At 44.9% G+C, this 15,168-nt stretch overlaps 1 protein-coding gene across 6 annotated transcripts in view; it reads left to right on the forward strand.

Moving 5' to 3' along the window:
• The window catches only part of LOC109851976 (protein muscleblind), a 359,227-nt gene that overhangs the window by 81,810 nt on the left and 262,249 nt on the right, over positions 1–15,168 (forward strand). The window lies entirely within an intron of this gene.

Raw genomic sequence — 15,168 nt, forward strand, 5'->3', positions numbered from 1 at the left:
TGTGTGTGTATTATATATAGATATAGAATATTACATATAATATATATAATATTCTCTTTTTTACCCTTTTCCCTGTCACATGACTTTAGTGTTGTTTTTCTACTGCCTTCTCTTTCTATTTTTCGAGATTGATTTGCATGCGTTATTTCTGACATATTTCATATGTATATCATGTGTATTATATGGTTTGTAAGACATATATACTAGCTGTCATCGCGGTGACTGACACAACACGTTAAAATAAAAACAATAATAGTTTGAGCGTAGCGCGTGCCTGTGTTGTGCTAGTTTTAAATAAAAAATCTAAACAAAAGAGAGTGAAGTAAAAATTCTCTTCAATTTGTGTTTCAATTCTGTTTAGAAAATTTAAGACAAGGACAGGATTCTTACGTGCAACGTTACTTTGTGAGTGTTATTATGTTATGCAAATGCTCATTAAACCCTGGCCTCAATTTAAGCTCAACATTCTGCTTCAGTTTCCGTCTCAGTGATTCTGTCGAGAAAATCCAAATTTGGACGATCTAATCTAAACGATGTTTGGGTGAACATCTTGGATGAATTTTCGCGCTGCGATTTATACAGTTTGATGCGACAGTGATAACTCTGTCGCTGTGATTAGACCACAATTAGTTTTAGTTCAAAGATAATGACGCAAATTGACGTTGTTCGCGCACTGTTAATACCGCGCGCGTCAAACAGAACTGTCGAATGCTCGTTCAGCTCTTTCCCGCGACCCATTCGGCCAATTCACGACAGGTTGACATATTAATGAGGCGAACTATTGACGGTGTAACGAGCAATAAAGTCGTGACGAATGGCGCCTCGTTTATCGCGGCTTCTTCGGTCGACCGCAACGCGGCGCAGTTGATAAATTATAAATATAATCAGCGCTACGAGCTAGATGAGTTTGTACACAATTCCTGACGCCTTACAGCCACGGTCCGGGCGATGAATATAGCAATCATATACGCGTGTGATAAATTTACTATGTTGCGAAATGAGCGAACGATAGTTCATAAGGAAACGCAAAATACGTTTCGATCATTCGCATTCCTATGGTTTACTTAGCATAATGTAATTCCTAGAGCCGATAATGTTGTGCAATATGCTCGCAACCGTGCGACAATAACAAACATACATGTTTATGCAAATTGACTTTGAAATATCCGAAACGCCTCTTGAATAGTTTAAAAGTATTTTTATCTTAAAATTATTCAAGATCTCGTCGTAATTATCGCACACTAGATTCTTTTCAGTACGTAGTTGTGAGTGTTGGAGCGAACGACTTTCTGTGTATTGACGGGAAGAGAGAGAAACGGCAGACGTGATCGCGGTTGGATGTGTGGGCGAGTCGATCGTTACGGCGCGATTTTCCGAGACGATGCTCGCGATATTACGACGCGCACAGAAATTGTGCCCGATCATTTTTTTTTTTTTACAAAATGTCAACTTTTCTCTAAATACCCATCGGCGCTCGGCCGCGGGTATCGACAACCGCCGCGACGTGGCGATGACAGGTATCGATCTTCGGTGAACACATTTTTATCGAGCGCGCTCGTCACTACCGGCGCGGGCAAACATAAAGGCCAGCCTTGTTAGGACGGATATGGAACATGACGCACACTTCTTGTACCCACGCGCGATAAAATGTTTCATCGTTAGGTAATCAGGCTCGCGGCAAAGTTTGTTTCGAGTGCAAACGCAATTTATCTCCGAGAAGCAGAAATAATAGTCGCGGCTCCGCGCGCGACTACTTTGTTTCCCGACAATCGCGCGACCTTTTCCTTTTTACTCGCCGTTTTAATTTCTGCGGATTCGAGAGAAGAGATAAATTCAAACCCAACCGCTAAAAAGATCTTCAAATGCCCGTATCTGCGAATACAATTGGATCGTGTGTTTAGTTTTTGAAACTCCAATTGCGCGTTCTTTAATGAGGTACGTTTTTAGAAATTCGGAAGCTTTAAAGTCCGATGTTTGTATCATAACCTCGTCGCCTTACAACGCGCTTGTATTTTTAATGCGGAGCACCTGGAAACGTCCGCTTGAAGTTATAGTTACGAGCGGCGCGCCGCCGGAACAGCCACTTTGTTATTGTAACTTGCAATTTACAAGAATTTCAGCCATATTTTTCACGGGTTTATCGTCTATATTTCCGTCGCCGCCGACACCGCTCAGCGCGGCGGTTAGACGCGTCCGTTTTCTCGCGCGCGCGAGACACCGGACGATGCGGCAATAACCGAGTCGAAGAAAAATCCACTCGTCGCCTTGTCCGCGTTTATTTTTCCATTTGTCGATGACGTTTTGCCACTTTTTAAAATCTCAATTTGGTTTCTTGAGTTTTCGTCTGAAAACTCGTTGAGTTTCAAAAATCAGCTTTGACACACCAGACAATTTCCCGGACGACGTTGCGGTTTTCTCTCCCCGATGAAATCAATTACGAGTCTTACCACGCGTGTTATCGTGCGAATACGTCAGTTTTCTTCCTAGCACCATGTACAAATTTAATATATCGATTTGTCGGAGTGTTTTTGACGTCAGAACGAAAACGCGCGCGCCAACAATGACTGTTAATCTCACAGGCGGAGCGTTGCTTCTCTCTTCGTCTTATTGTCGGCGACAACGTTGCTATTAAAAGCTGTTTGTCACGTTCCGGGCGCGCGTACCGAGTAATGTGAACGATAAATGACGGCAAAGACGTCCGTCTCATTAGCGAGCGTGCGATGCCGCGCGGCGAAATCAAGGTGAGATCTCGCGCGATATAAATTCACAACTTGGAATGACGCGCGCTTATAATATGAGACGCGGAGAGAACGAGGAGTTTCTCTATCGTAATTTAACGGTTGGCAAGCTCTCTCGATGACCGGCTCGACGACGACAAAGTTAGCGAGCTACCGTCGTCGTTCGGGTTTCTCGAGAGAACGACGACGACGACGACGACGACGCTTGCGTCGCCACGGAAAGCGTTAAGTGACGTTTATGAGAAAATATCGGCCCGGACTGTAATTACTTAGCTTCGTTGTAACACACTCGGCCTCTTTGAAACCGCGTCGACCGTTTCGCCGTATACCTTCCGAATATATCGTTCGGATTAAACGCGTCGACTGCGAAATATAAAGCGGATATAACGAGATGATAGAAAGAAGCGCGATCGATCTCGGCTAAGATAAACGTCAAACAATATCGACAAACTGGACATTTAATAAAGAAACAATTAGATGTGCAAATAACAATCTCAGAAGTTTTCAATGTTTTAAGTATTTTTATAGTTTTTATTAGACGGTTGTTAAAAAAATAATTATAACAAATTATATACTTTATAAATTATTACAACTATTTACATACTTAAAGTTAGGAACTAAAATTTTAAGAAATACTTAAAACATCTAATAATTATGTACTTAATAAACTTCAAATCAATTATAATTCTAACGATACAAATTTTCTTTGTTGCAGGTGAGTCAAGTTGAGTTTATCGGAAGCAGGAATTTACACATTAACGTAAGTGAATCCGCATTAAGATTCTTAGGCGATTTTATCGTTTGTTTCGCATTATTGTGAAACTCAATTGCAATTTTAAATGAGCTCGCTTGCACGTGACGAGACAGTAATGTTCTCTTCGAGGTTCTGCGAACGGTAATAATCGATATTACCGCGCGCGGTTAAGCGGCCGATTTATATTCAATGTCACTCCAGTCATTTTTTGCAATTTGACATCTTTGAGGCGTTGCGTCGTAGGAAATCATTACGGATCCGCGCCCACAATCAATATCCACCTCTCCGTTATTAGAACAAGTCATTAAATAGTCTTTCAACCAAGTTGTTTTCAATGTTAACACAGATACGTTTTCAACAACCTTAATCGCGCGTAAAACGTAAACTCCTTATAGAAGATCGTTCGTTTGAAATGTCCTTTTCGTACTTCGAATTGTTACGCGACAGCTACAAAAAGAAAAACACGATTACGACGTTTGTATCGCGAAGCGATATTCTCTAAATGAAGTTGACGCGATATTGGAGAGATCGCGCGCGCGAGACTTTTATTGCGTACGACGGGATTTACCGACCCGGAACAATCCTCTCTGCGAAATCACTTTCCCCCCTCCCTCCGTTTCATTTTCGATACGGTACCAAAAATACGCGGAGAGTCCTTAAGAAAGTATATAACTCGTTCTTCGGCGAAGATCATTACTTTTAGCGGTATGGCGATTCATGAACTAAAGCGCTCCGCTTTTGGCACGAGTCACGTTATCGTTTTGTTCGCTTGATCCTTCGATCGTGCCAGATTTAATGGTTTTCCGTTAATCCTCGCAACCCTTTCGAGAGTAGAAGATGATGAGGGGGCGAGGACGGCCGGACGTGAGGTGGATGAGAGTGGTCGAAAGTACTGGGGACAGAAACGAAAACGCGAGGGGGATGTAGAAGACAAGGAAGAAGAAGAACAAGAAAGACCGAAGAAGAAGAAGAAGAAGAAGAAGAAAAAGAAGAAGAAGAAGAAGAAGAAGAAGTAGTAGTAGTAGTAGTAGTAGAAGAGGTGGAGGTGGAGGCGGTGATGGTGGTGGTGGAACGACGAAGAAGAAAAGAAGGAGTTAGGGTTAGGGTCAGGTTAGGGGTTGGAGCAGAGCAATAAGGAATTATTGCGGTACGATCGACAAACGGCGACTACGTGGCTGCACTACGGAAGATTCTCTCCGCCCGAGCGACTTCCCTTCCACCGCCTTTTCTCTCTCTCTCTCTTTCTTTTTCTTTCTTCTTTTCTCTGCCCTCCTTGGACTTCCGCTCCCGCGTCATGCCGTACCCTCGCGCCTTGCCCACGAAACCTCCCAGACTCGTCAATATGTAATGTTCGAAAGCCTGCGCTACGGCTTCGCCACCCTCGCCTCCGCGTTTGACCGTTCTACGTGGAATAGGAGATTCTTTCTCCAATCTTGTATATTTCAGTGGACGCGTCGAACAAACCGGGACAGGTCGACCCTGTAAAATACGTAGTACTTCGCGACGCGGAATATCGATACGATTATGAGCAGAGAGACGTCTTGGAGATGATCTCTGATTTTGACAGTCGCGCGTCATTGTCTCATTGCTGTATCGTACATTTGTTTAGAAGTTTATTTCGACAAATATAACGAGACGAAAATGTAAAATCTCGACAATAAGAAAATTATCTTCGAAAACAAACTTCGAGTTTTACATTTTTTTTCTGCGCAGTCGTCAATTTCATCTTCGATGTTCTTTTCATGTAAGAAATTTATTGTATATCCAAATGCAATAAGGATCGAAGTCCGGGGCTAACATGCAACGTGTTCAAAGCTAAAAATATCAGGCGATACCTCCCCAACGAAGTTTTATCGATGCATCTGTTTTGTTTGTCGAGGGAAATCCAGTTTATCGTCGTCGTCGTCGTCGTCGTTGTCGTCGTCGTCGTCGTCGTCGTCGTCGCGCAAAACCAATTTCGTCTCCGCTTTCGAGGCCTCCATATCGGGCGAACATTAAGCGCGACGGCGCGCAGGCGAGCTCGATTTATCAACGCTCCGCAAAGTCTCCCTCCTCAACGAGTCGCCGTTTCCGCTCTTGATAAGAATACAAATAAGCGCGCAGCTGCGTCTGTGTGTGTAGCTTGTTAGGTCATCGAGTCGATTACGAGCGTGGATGGCACCGCGGTAACGTTATTTTTTTCCTTAACGCTTTATTAATTCTCGATCGAGCACGGAGTTGTATATTGGCCGATGCCATCTCGCGCGTCTTTTCGATCGTAATTTTTTTCCTCCTACCAGTATGAACCGTTGTCGTCGTGTCGCGAAAGGCGGACGTATATCGTAGGCGGGGCACCATGTGCGCGACGCATGATTACGACGGTTCTCCGACGGTAAATTGAAAAATTATGCGTGTACTGCGCGCCAGCCGCACCGCGCGCTGCCTTTGGCAGTGGCATTATCGTCGATGGGAAATAATACGACACGCGTGCATATACGTCGTCTCGTATCGTCAACGGAGCTCTGTGCGTGCTTTCCTACTTTACACACAAGTACCACTCGCGCGCGTTCTTTACAATCGCGCGCGCGCGCGATTTCTTTTCTTTCTCTCCTTTTCCACTTTTACGTTTGAATATCCTGAAAGACACGAATACCGACCTTTACGCGCGGTTCATTACCTACGAATGCGAGTCGCACGTCAAGCGTGTGTAATAAATATGCGCACGAGGAACGCACGTATTGCTGTTTATCAACTTCTGATGCGCGAATCTCGAGGACCGGAAACGTGTAACGCGAGTTCCGTGGATCGCTTATTGCATATACGTTATTTGCATACTTTTGTTTTGTATTTTTTGTAGAAGTACACAATAGAAGCATATAATATTTTCACTCAACTATGTATGAGAAAAATAAGATCAAGAGCCAAGCGCGAAAAATTTCTTAACGTGGAAATTAATAATACACGTTGTAAATCGAATTCGAACATCTATATCGTGTTTGCATCTCTTGTATATAAAAAATAATTTCCCTTCTATGCTAATATTTTATTTGTTGGTAGTTTCCAATTAATAATTTATTTGTTAATATTTACATTGTTGAAGATACGTTGCGAAATTAAGCAAATTTGTTCAGAACGTTGGAAAAATTCCAAATTTGCGCAAGATACAAAGCGAGGGAGAGTGTTTGAAAATTTTATAAGTGAATTTCGACATCTCGATACGCTTCCTCGCGCCGTCAGAAATTGGCATGCGTTATCGTCCTAAACGATAAATGACGATGAATGACGGCTCTTCTATGATTATAACCGGTGGCCAATGCGTAGGATTATTCATACTGATGCGCGCATGCATATGTATGAAGCGGGAGAAGCAGCTTCTGTCGGACATTAAAATTTCGGCGCGGCTCTCGCTCCCCCCTATTGCGTCAGACGCGCGGGAGAGATGCAACAATATACGAAATGATTTGGTCGCGGCGTAGGGAACGGAATTGTGAATCAACGGTTTAATTGAGACGGAGCTTAATGCACGCGCCGCATAGGAGTTTAATGACACACGTGTGCGTGAGCAGTTTTATGAAATGCAGTGATTGACAGGGTGGCGATTAAATGTCAGTGATCAAACGTCAGTTTTTGCGTGAGCGCGCAGCAGGGAGTTTTGTTTTTTAATTGTTGACGCACGAGATCTCTCTGTTTATAAACAATCATTTTTGCGTCGTTTTCTATCTATTTCGAAGAGCATTTGCGGTTTTGATCATTGATTAAAATTTGTTGCGTCGATCTCATTTGTAAAATCATAGAAACTTATAAGATCTTTACAGTGACATAAAATAATTGTTGCAATGACCGGATAGTAATTATTTCTTTAATATAAATCTCGCATTTATATCTCGACGCAAAATGTTCAACAAAGACGCATCTAACCGTACGAAATTGCAGTTGAAAATTATCATTGCGTACTATTCGCGCAAATTTGTCAAGTTTTATGACACTGGATATTGTCTGGCTGGCGAATGAAAGAAGACACGCGCGTGCACGAATTAATGAGCATATCTATGATCAAGTAGCGGCAGATGAGCAAAGTTTGGGGGTAGTAATGTTACGTTAGAGGTGGGGGCGATGGTAATGCAGCCGGGGTGAGGTTCGTATAGCTCGAGACCGCTCTGGAACAATGCCTTATCGAGCAACATTGTCTACTACCGGCTGGGTCGGAGCCGGCAAATGTGCGTACGACAGAGAAAGAGAGAGAGAGAGAGAGAGAGAGAGACACGAGAGATGAGGGTGGACTGCCAGAGAGTAGTGAGACGCGCACATAGGAGGATTGAGGATGAGCATTTCGGCGGGGGGTTATCTCGTACACGGCGTACACACATTGTCCGTTTCTACACAAGGTCGGCCGTAGAGAGACGATGCGGTCTTCCGATCAAATTGGATCTACTGAGAGAGTTCGGGAGTATCGGGTCGACCGCAACGGCGCAAATCCACGGGCGACCACGAAATATTCCGTGGCCGCAACTCCCCCCGTCCCCCTTCTCCATCCGCTTCGCGGGTCCCGCGTCCTGCTCCCCCGCTTCCCCTCACAAACCAACCGCACCCTCTTTATATTTTCGACGCCGCCGCCGCACGCCGAAATGCAGATCGTCGCGCGGAGATTCTGCATAATTCCGTATCCCGACTCGCGCGAATTAAGGTTTTACTCCGGAAAGAGGAGAGGATTTCTCGAAACAGCAAACGAGGGAGCAGTTTGGACTGTGACCCTCTTGCAAATATGAATTATCGTCGCGCGGAAAGGTATTGCTGGTCTGCGCACTCTTCCCGCGGGTCTTGAATAATTCTTCGAAGAGAAAAATTATTATTTTATATCGCTGGAACCTTGTGCGAGAGAGATTATAAAACGGACTGATCGGAGAGGTCTGCGCGGAAATGACTTGCGGGACATGAGGAACGCGGAAAACAGCGTAGATTGATAAAAAAAAAAAAAAAAAAAAAAAAAAAATATCTCGCTTGGATAACGAACAAATTGAAAGTTCGTTTCGATTACCTCGTGTCGGGTTGTATTTAGGACGTCGAGAGTGAATCACACTTAATCAAGAGCGATCCGGGAAAGTGCGCGCGCGCGGGGAAGAATCGATTGCTCCGTTTTTCATTCCGCTACATTCAGACACCACCGAGCCGAGTGGCTCCCCGACGAGTGTTATCTGCCGGATGGAAGACCGTCCGAGAGACAATCCGAGGATGATGGCCGTTTCGATAGTTTCCTCCAATCTGCTCTTCATCGCTGACGACCGGATTCGAGTTTTTCTTATTGCTTACACTGCGAAATACAATAGCTCCGGCGAAGGAAATGGAGGGGACGGTGTTGTGTCTTATTTTCGCGTGATAGCGGACACACATCTTATTTTTTTCGCAGGCGAACTATTGGATAAAAAAAAAAAATTATCTAATCACGCGTGTAGAGGCCGAAGTGTTTCCGAAGCGACGATACATCAAATACCGGCTCGACTATCGCATTACCGCGCGGTTCTCTTTGCCTCGCCTCGAGGCGAGGAACGACTCCTGACATGAACGAGAAAAGCAGAGAAGGAGAAAGAGAGAGCGAGTCCGCGTAGGAAGGCGCGTGACGCGAGCTAGCCTCGAGCAACGCCTCTGGAGGGTGTTTCTCACCTCCCTTGTCCGCTCAACCCCTCGCACTCAAAGTGCTAATGAGTGTCGCCTCGTAAGCCAATTAATACTCCCCCCTCCTATCCTACCGGAGAGGTAGCTTGCGAACGAGCAAAATGCGGGAGCTCGACAGAGAGGTGGCGAGGGCAACGTCGGGGGGGAGAAGAAAGGGGGCAAGTCGCTCCCTTGGAAAGCCGGGACCTGCTACATGACCAGAATACCCCGCGGATTTGGTATGCCGGCCACGCCTGACCGCCGCACACCACCTCCTCGTCAAGTGAACTCCGGCGTAAGGCGCCGGCAAACCGCCCCCTAACCACCCCACCGCCCCCGCAACGATCTCCCAACCGAATCTCCCGGAAGCACCTAACACCTTCGACGCCTCCGTCGTCGCTGCCGCCGTCGCTGCCGCCACCACTCACGTCTACACCTCTGTTACTTCTTAAGGAGCGGCGCGCGACAAGGTGTATGTGTGTGTATAGATGGGCGGGCCGCCGCTTCTACCACAAGCCCTCTTCGTCGAGTACTTAGAGAGACGCTCGTGGGGCGGCACGGCGGCGTTACTTCTTACTTAAAGACGCCGAGGACTTATGACGCGCACGTGACGGAGTTTCAGACTGCGCCGAGTCAGCTCCGGCGGAAAACTTTACGCGCCGGACAACGCGGAAACGGTTCGGAATTTTTTGGGTCAGCTCCGATTGAACGTCGTAAGTCGGGGCTTTACGAGATCGAGAGGGAGGACTTCCGAAGACACACACACACACACATTCTCTCAAGTACTTCTTCTCAATATAGATCGACGAGTTCATTTCCGGCGCAAATTTACGGGCTGTCACGCGACCGACTGCCGGTCAAGTTCTCACACCGCGCCCGAATAAGACCGGTAAACAGCGAAAAACCCACCCGTTGTTTTCTCGTGCAACACTTCACGTGCGATCCCAAGTTTTTAATGTCTCCGAGTAGTAGTAGCGCTAAGTTTTCTCGTCAGTCTCGCTCTCGCCGCCGCACACGGCCTTGTGTGATAAATCGTATATACGTAGACGAGCGCGAGATACTTAGGGACACGAGTAGACGGGAGTGGCGGGGACGGCACGGTGTTACTTCTTACTTAAAGGCGCGGAGGACTTATGACGCGTACGTGACAGAATTGTAGACTCGAGCCGAGCTCGACCAAGTCTCCGAGTGCTGGTGAACGCGACCAGCTTTTGGGGGATGCTGCCGTTGTCGCTTCTTCTCTTCTTCTTCTTCTTCTTCTTCTTCTTCCACCTCTTACTTAGCTCGTCCCATCCCTTTCTCTCGCCCGATTCTTCTCCTCCTCCCTCCCCTCCTGTCGCCCTTTCCCGTTAGCAGACGCTGCGACAATAAAGTTACAGAGAGGGTCGCGGGAGTTCACGGGAAATTGAAGTTTCGCGCGACAAATTGTCGACGGACTGCCGTCCTACCGGATGACGAACTTTCTAATCGTGCCCGTGGTACGTGGATAGTACTTGAAACGGTTCTTGACGGCGACAGGGACGGACAGGACGAAGGTACTAGAGACCTGCTGGAACATCGACGGCGACAGAAATCAAATTAATCCTCGAAAAAAGGCGCGTAAAAAGTACGTTTCCATCGGACAAATAATAACGCGAATAAATATATTTTTTTTTTTTCATTTCTCACATATCGTATTGCAATATCATTTTATTGAATAAATAAAATGATTAGACAGCTAGGCACGTATAAGACCGAAATTAATTTCTTCGTAAAAAGAGTTTATAAAAGTTAGCGGGATTTTATTTTCTTACGCACTGTATTTATATTCTTATTGGTTGTAAAAGTCCAGATAAACTACGCGTATAAAATGGAAATTAATTTCTTCGTAAAAAGAGTTTATAAAAGATCTTTATTGATCTTTTTTTGCTCACACACAAAAGAGAGAAAGAGAGAGAGAGATTAACGTCTAACAAATTTTAAATACAACACAAAAAAGATTTAGCTACGGATTAAAATATGCTTTCTGTATTTTTCGATATTCTTTATAACGTTTAAAAAAATCCGATATTATCTGTTTGATGCTTTAATATTAGAACTAGCACAACACAGACGCGTGTAAAAACGTGACTAAAGTAAAGTCACATATGACAGGGAGAAGAAGAAAAATACTTACCTACTCAGTAGTTTTTGATTTAAACATGCAAGGTTTTATTTAAACCATTACTTCTGACTACAAATGGAATTCTTGAATTAATAAAAACGACAGTTTTCATTATAAGTATATAACGGTGACATTCAAAAAAATAGAAGTACTTGTATACTTTTAATACGACGCTGATTGGATTATTTTTAGTAATCAACAATCAATATCGACAGAATCGATTGTGATTAGTTATATACGCTTTTTCTGGTAGGGTATTTGTCTCTAAAATTTGCGTAGCATTTGCGCTCTTTTTATCTCAATAAAAAAAAAAGAAAACAGCGATGTACGGCATATGTACACAGATGGTAATCAATACACCGTGTGTAAAAGTGTAGGATCGTTCATTCGGTGATGGAACGCGATTGATTCAGGCCATTGGCGAAACGGTCATAGTGTATCGAATTTGTATTCACCATTACGCCCGCGGGATTATCACTGAATAAAGCTAAATTAAATATTGCTCTATCGCGCGCATTCCGCGCTCACATTGCTTTTCGCGTGTGTTAGATTTGCCCACAATACGGTCTTTTTATTTCAACGAAAGAATAGAACTCTCTCGTTATTTTGTAACAGTATATTATATAATGTAAAATAAAAAAGTTATGAGATTTATTGGAAAGTGGTACACTCGAATAAATATAAATCGATGTTTCCTCCGGTAAATATGTAAATATAGAATTTTACATCCGCGCAAATATGTAAGCGATTAAGCGATGACGAAACTTTCTTCGCGATCGAAATTAAATCGATTTACGACTCAATTATATTCGGAATGTTTTGCGCGCACGTTCAATTCTCGTCATTAAATAAAGTATCGATGAAATAATCGACAGCGCGGGGGCAGGCGAGTTAAATGTCACGCTATTAGGGTATTTCTACTTTTTCGATTAGTCGCTCGTTGCGTTCCGAGGTGTGACGGGCCAAAAATATATACACGATTAAAACGAGGGGGGAGCAGAGGAAGGGAGGTTTCGTATTACAGCACATTAACCGCGTTATCCGATCGTCATCGCTCGTTTTGTATTCGTACACATCTCATTTCGCGTTTCTCATTAACCTTTCCGCATTACATGACAGCCAACGGTATCTCTATTTGGTCGAATTACATTTATGGAGGCTCCCCCCTTCGGATCCTGCGCAGAATGATGGATCGTATATACTGGCCCATCTTTGTAGTTTACGAGCGACGCGAGCTGATCCGATTAGGTTCAGGTCGAATTTGGTCGAATTAGGGATCTATTTCGACCCTCCTTGATTGCGAAGCCTCGGCCGCTATATTATTTATCGGTCGCGCTTACTTCACTCGGGTTATACGCTATGTACACCGCGAAGTTCACCGACTGTGGTTAGCAAGATATTTTTTATTTACACGAACACACAGTATAATTGTAAGTAGTAACGGTTGTAATTATTTCTTTAATAGATGTCCGGCAATTAGGAAATATCACCTCTCGTGTACGCGTTCTCACATGCAAATTCTGCATTTGTCGGGAACACGGTTGCAAAATGTTTGACCGAGAAGTAGCGCGTGCAAATACAAGTAATTACATCGCGTGCGGAATGTAACGCGGACGCAAATCGACCTGAATAAATTCCGACAGTTGCGGGGATGAAGAAACGACGTTTGGTGATGTTTCGCGTTTACGCAGCGAGCAAAGTAATTCACACGTCGTAATCTCGCACAAGTGGCCGGCGTTATGTTTACCTTTATAGAGGGCGGCGGCGGTGTTATGGTCTCTTCTTGGAGCCTGAGATGGGTTTTCGTCACCGTCCAAATTACATTTACGGCCGTAGTGTGTACAAATGACGAAAGCCCGCGACATCTCTTCTACGTTTCTCTCTCTCTCTCTCTCACCGGATGCGGCGCGCGGGGTAGTTTACGAGCGGCATGTGCCGCCGCTCGAATTAGGCTTCTAGCGCGGCGGCACCTGCCGAAGCGTTCCGCATTGTCATGCGAGGCAGTCCCTATAAAACCGAGATTGCCGAGGGATCGAAAGTTATGGCCGGTCGTCTTTCTCTCCCTCTCGCTTGCTCCTGCATGTCTACTAGTACCGCTACTACTAGCTTCTCTTCCCTTCTTCTAGTATCTTCCTCGCGTCTCGCGCGGCCTATGAGGAAACGTACGGCTGACGACATACTTGTGCCATACCTACCCACCTACCTCCCCATCCGAACTACCCCTTACACGTTTCCCCTCTGCGCGAACGGGAGGTTCTTTCTTTCTTTCGTTCGATCGCGCATCTGAATATCGCTGTATAAACCATCCCTTTGCCTTCTCCTCCTCCTCCTCCTCCGTATATGGCTACTCGTTCCGGGAAAAACGAATTCCATTTTCCTCGGTAAGAACTTTGCGCACTCAAGAACTTCTGCGCTTTACATGTCTCGTCGCCGTTTGGCGGAGAGGTTGCCGGGCGGGTCAGTGGTTATATCCGTGCGTCGCGCGCTTTCTTTCTGTCTCTTCCTGCATAAAACTACGGATGGAACTCACGACAGAAATTGCTACACACCGCGGACAGTTTCTGAAATTTCGCCTTTGTGTTATATACCAGATGTCTATAATTTCGGGCTACGTTCTCGTACGTTAGACGGTTTCATTAGCGCTGATGCGATCAGGCGAGCGTGTTGCCAAGTCGGCAATATTAAACGAGCCGGTGCAGGTGCAGTAGAAGCGTTAGAGAGAGAAAGAGAGAGGGAGAGAGAGAGAGAGATGTGTAATTCGTTGAAGATAAAGCGGCGGCAAATCGAAGGTAAATGCGGCAGAACAATCGCGACGGAACCGCGTGCGTCTGACGGTCCTGCAGGCGTCGTTATATCCACCTTCTCTCTCTCTCTCTCTCACACTCTTGCAGCGCTTCTGCTCCAAGCTTCCCCTTCGTCAGAAAGTCAGAGTAGTCTCTCTCTCGAGAGATATCGAAGTAGGCCTCGCTACTGGGAGAGACGGCTTTTACGTCGCTGACAGAAACACAAGACGGACAGTAAGGAAATGCCGCGACTCGAATCGGTTGTTTCTGACGGTCCGCCGGATTGCAGATGCGCTCCCGTCGCAAAAACTCGGCTATAGGATCACACGCACGAGAGAGAAAGAGAGAGAGAGAGACGCGCGTTTATCAACAACTTCATCTTCAACGTAGTCGTCTCTCGCAACAAGTTTTCTTCGGTATGTAATGTCGTTACTCTATTTAAAGAGTGTGAATTTCATTTCTTTAAATGTAAATAATTTAATTTTGCATCTTGTGCGTCTCCCAAGCGCTGTGCGAAATCACCGAAAAGACGCGATTTCAGTTCGTCGGCACAAAAAAAAGAAGAAGAATAAGATGTGATAGCGCCGGGGTAGTGGAAACATTTCCAGAAGTAGGATCAAGGAAAGATACTCCCGTCTGAGAAACTGACAGAGCGATTCGTACTAACTGCTCTTCCTCCTTTCCTTCGTCTTCTTGGTTCCTTTTACCGGCATCAGTCCGTTAGGCGCGCCAATCTTTGAGTTAGTTACGGTTCCCTATCTCCGTCGTCGTTTCGTTTATGATTCGCTTCTCGGCATCTGCGGATCTCTCATAGCTCGCGCGCGCGTTTCGTCCTTCTCTAATTTGCATGAGTTATTTTGTAAGGATTAATGAATAGCCCGTAATCTTCAAAGCGCAATCTGTATATTCGCGTGCGCATTTCAATATTATAATTTAACATTCTGATATAATCAAGAGGTTTTATATCTCTTGTTGTTCGCGACGCCGCCGCGGCAATGTTTGCGACGTAGAAAGGATGAAGGAAAATAACATGCAAAATCGCGCCGGGGAAAATTAATATATATATTAATTGTACATAATATATATTTTATATTTAAAAATCCATATATTAATATATATATA

Source organism: Pseudomyrmex gracilis, unplaced genomic scaffold, assembly GCF_002006095.1.
Source record: "Pseudomyrmex gracilis isolate BER0280 unplaced genomic scaffold, ASM200609v1 scaffold_23, whole genome shotgun sequence".
NCBI classification, from domain to species: domain Eukaryota; kingdom Metazoa; phylum Arthropoda; class Insecta; order Hymenoptera; family Formicidae; genus Pseudomyrmex; species Pseudomyrmex gracilis.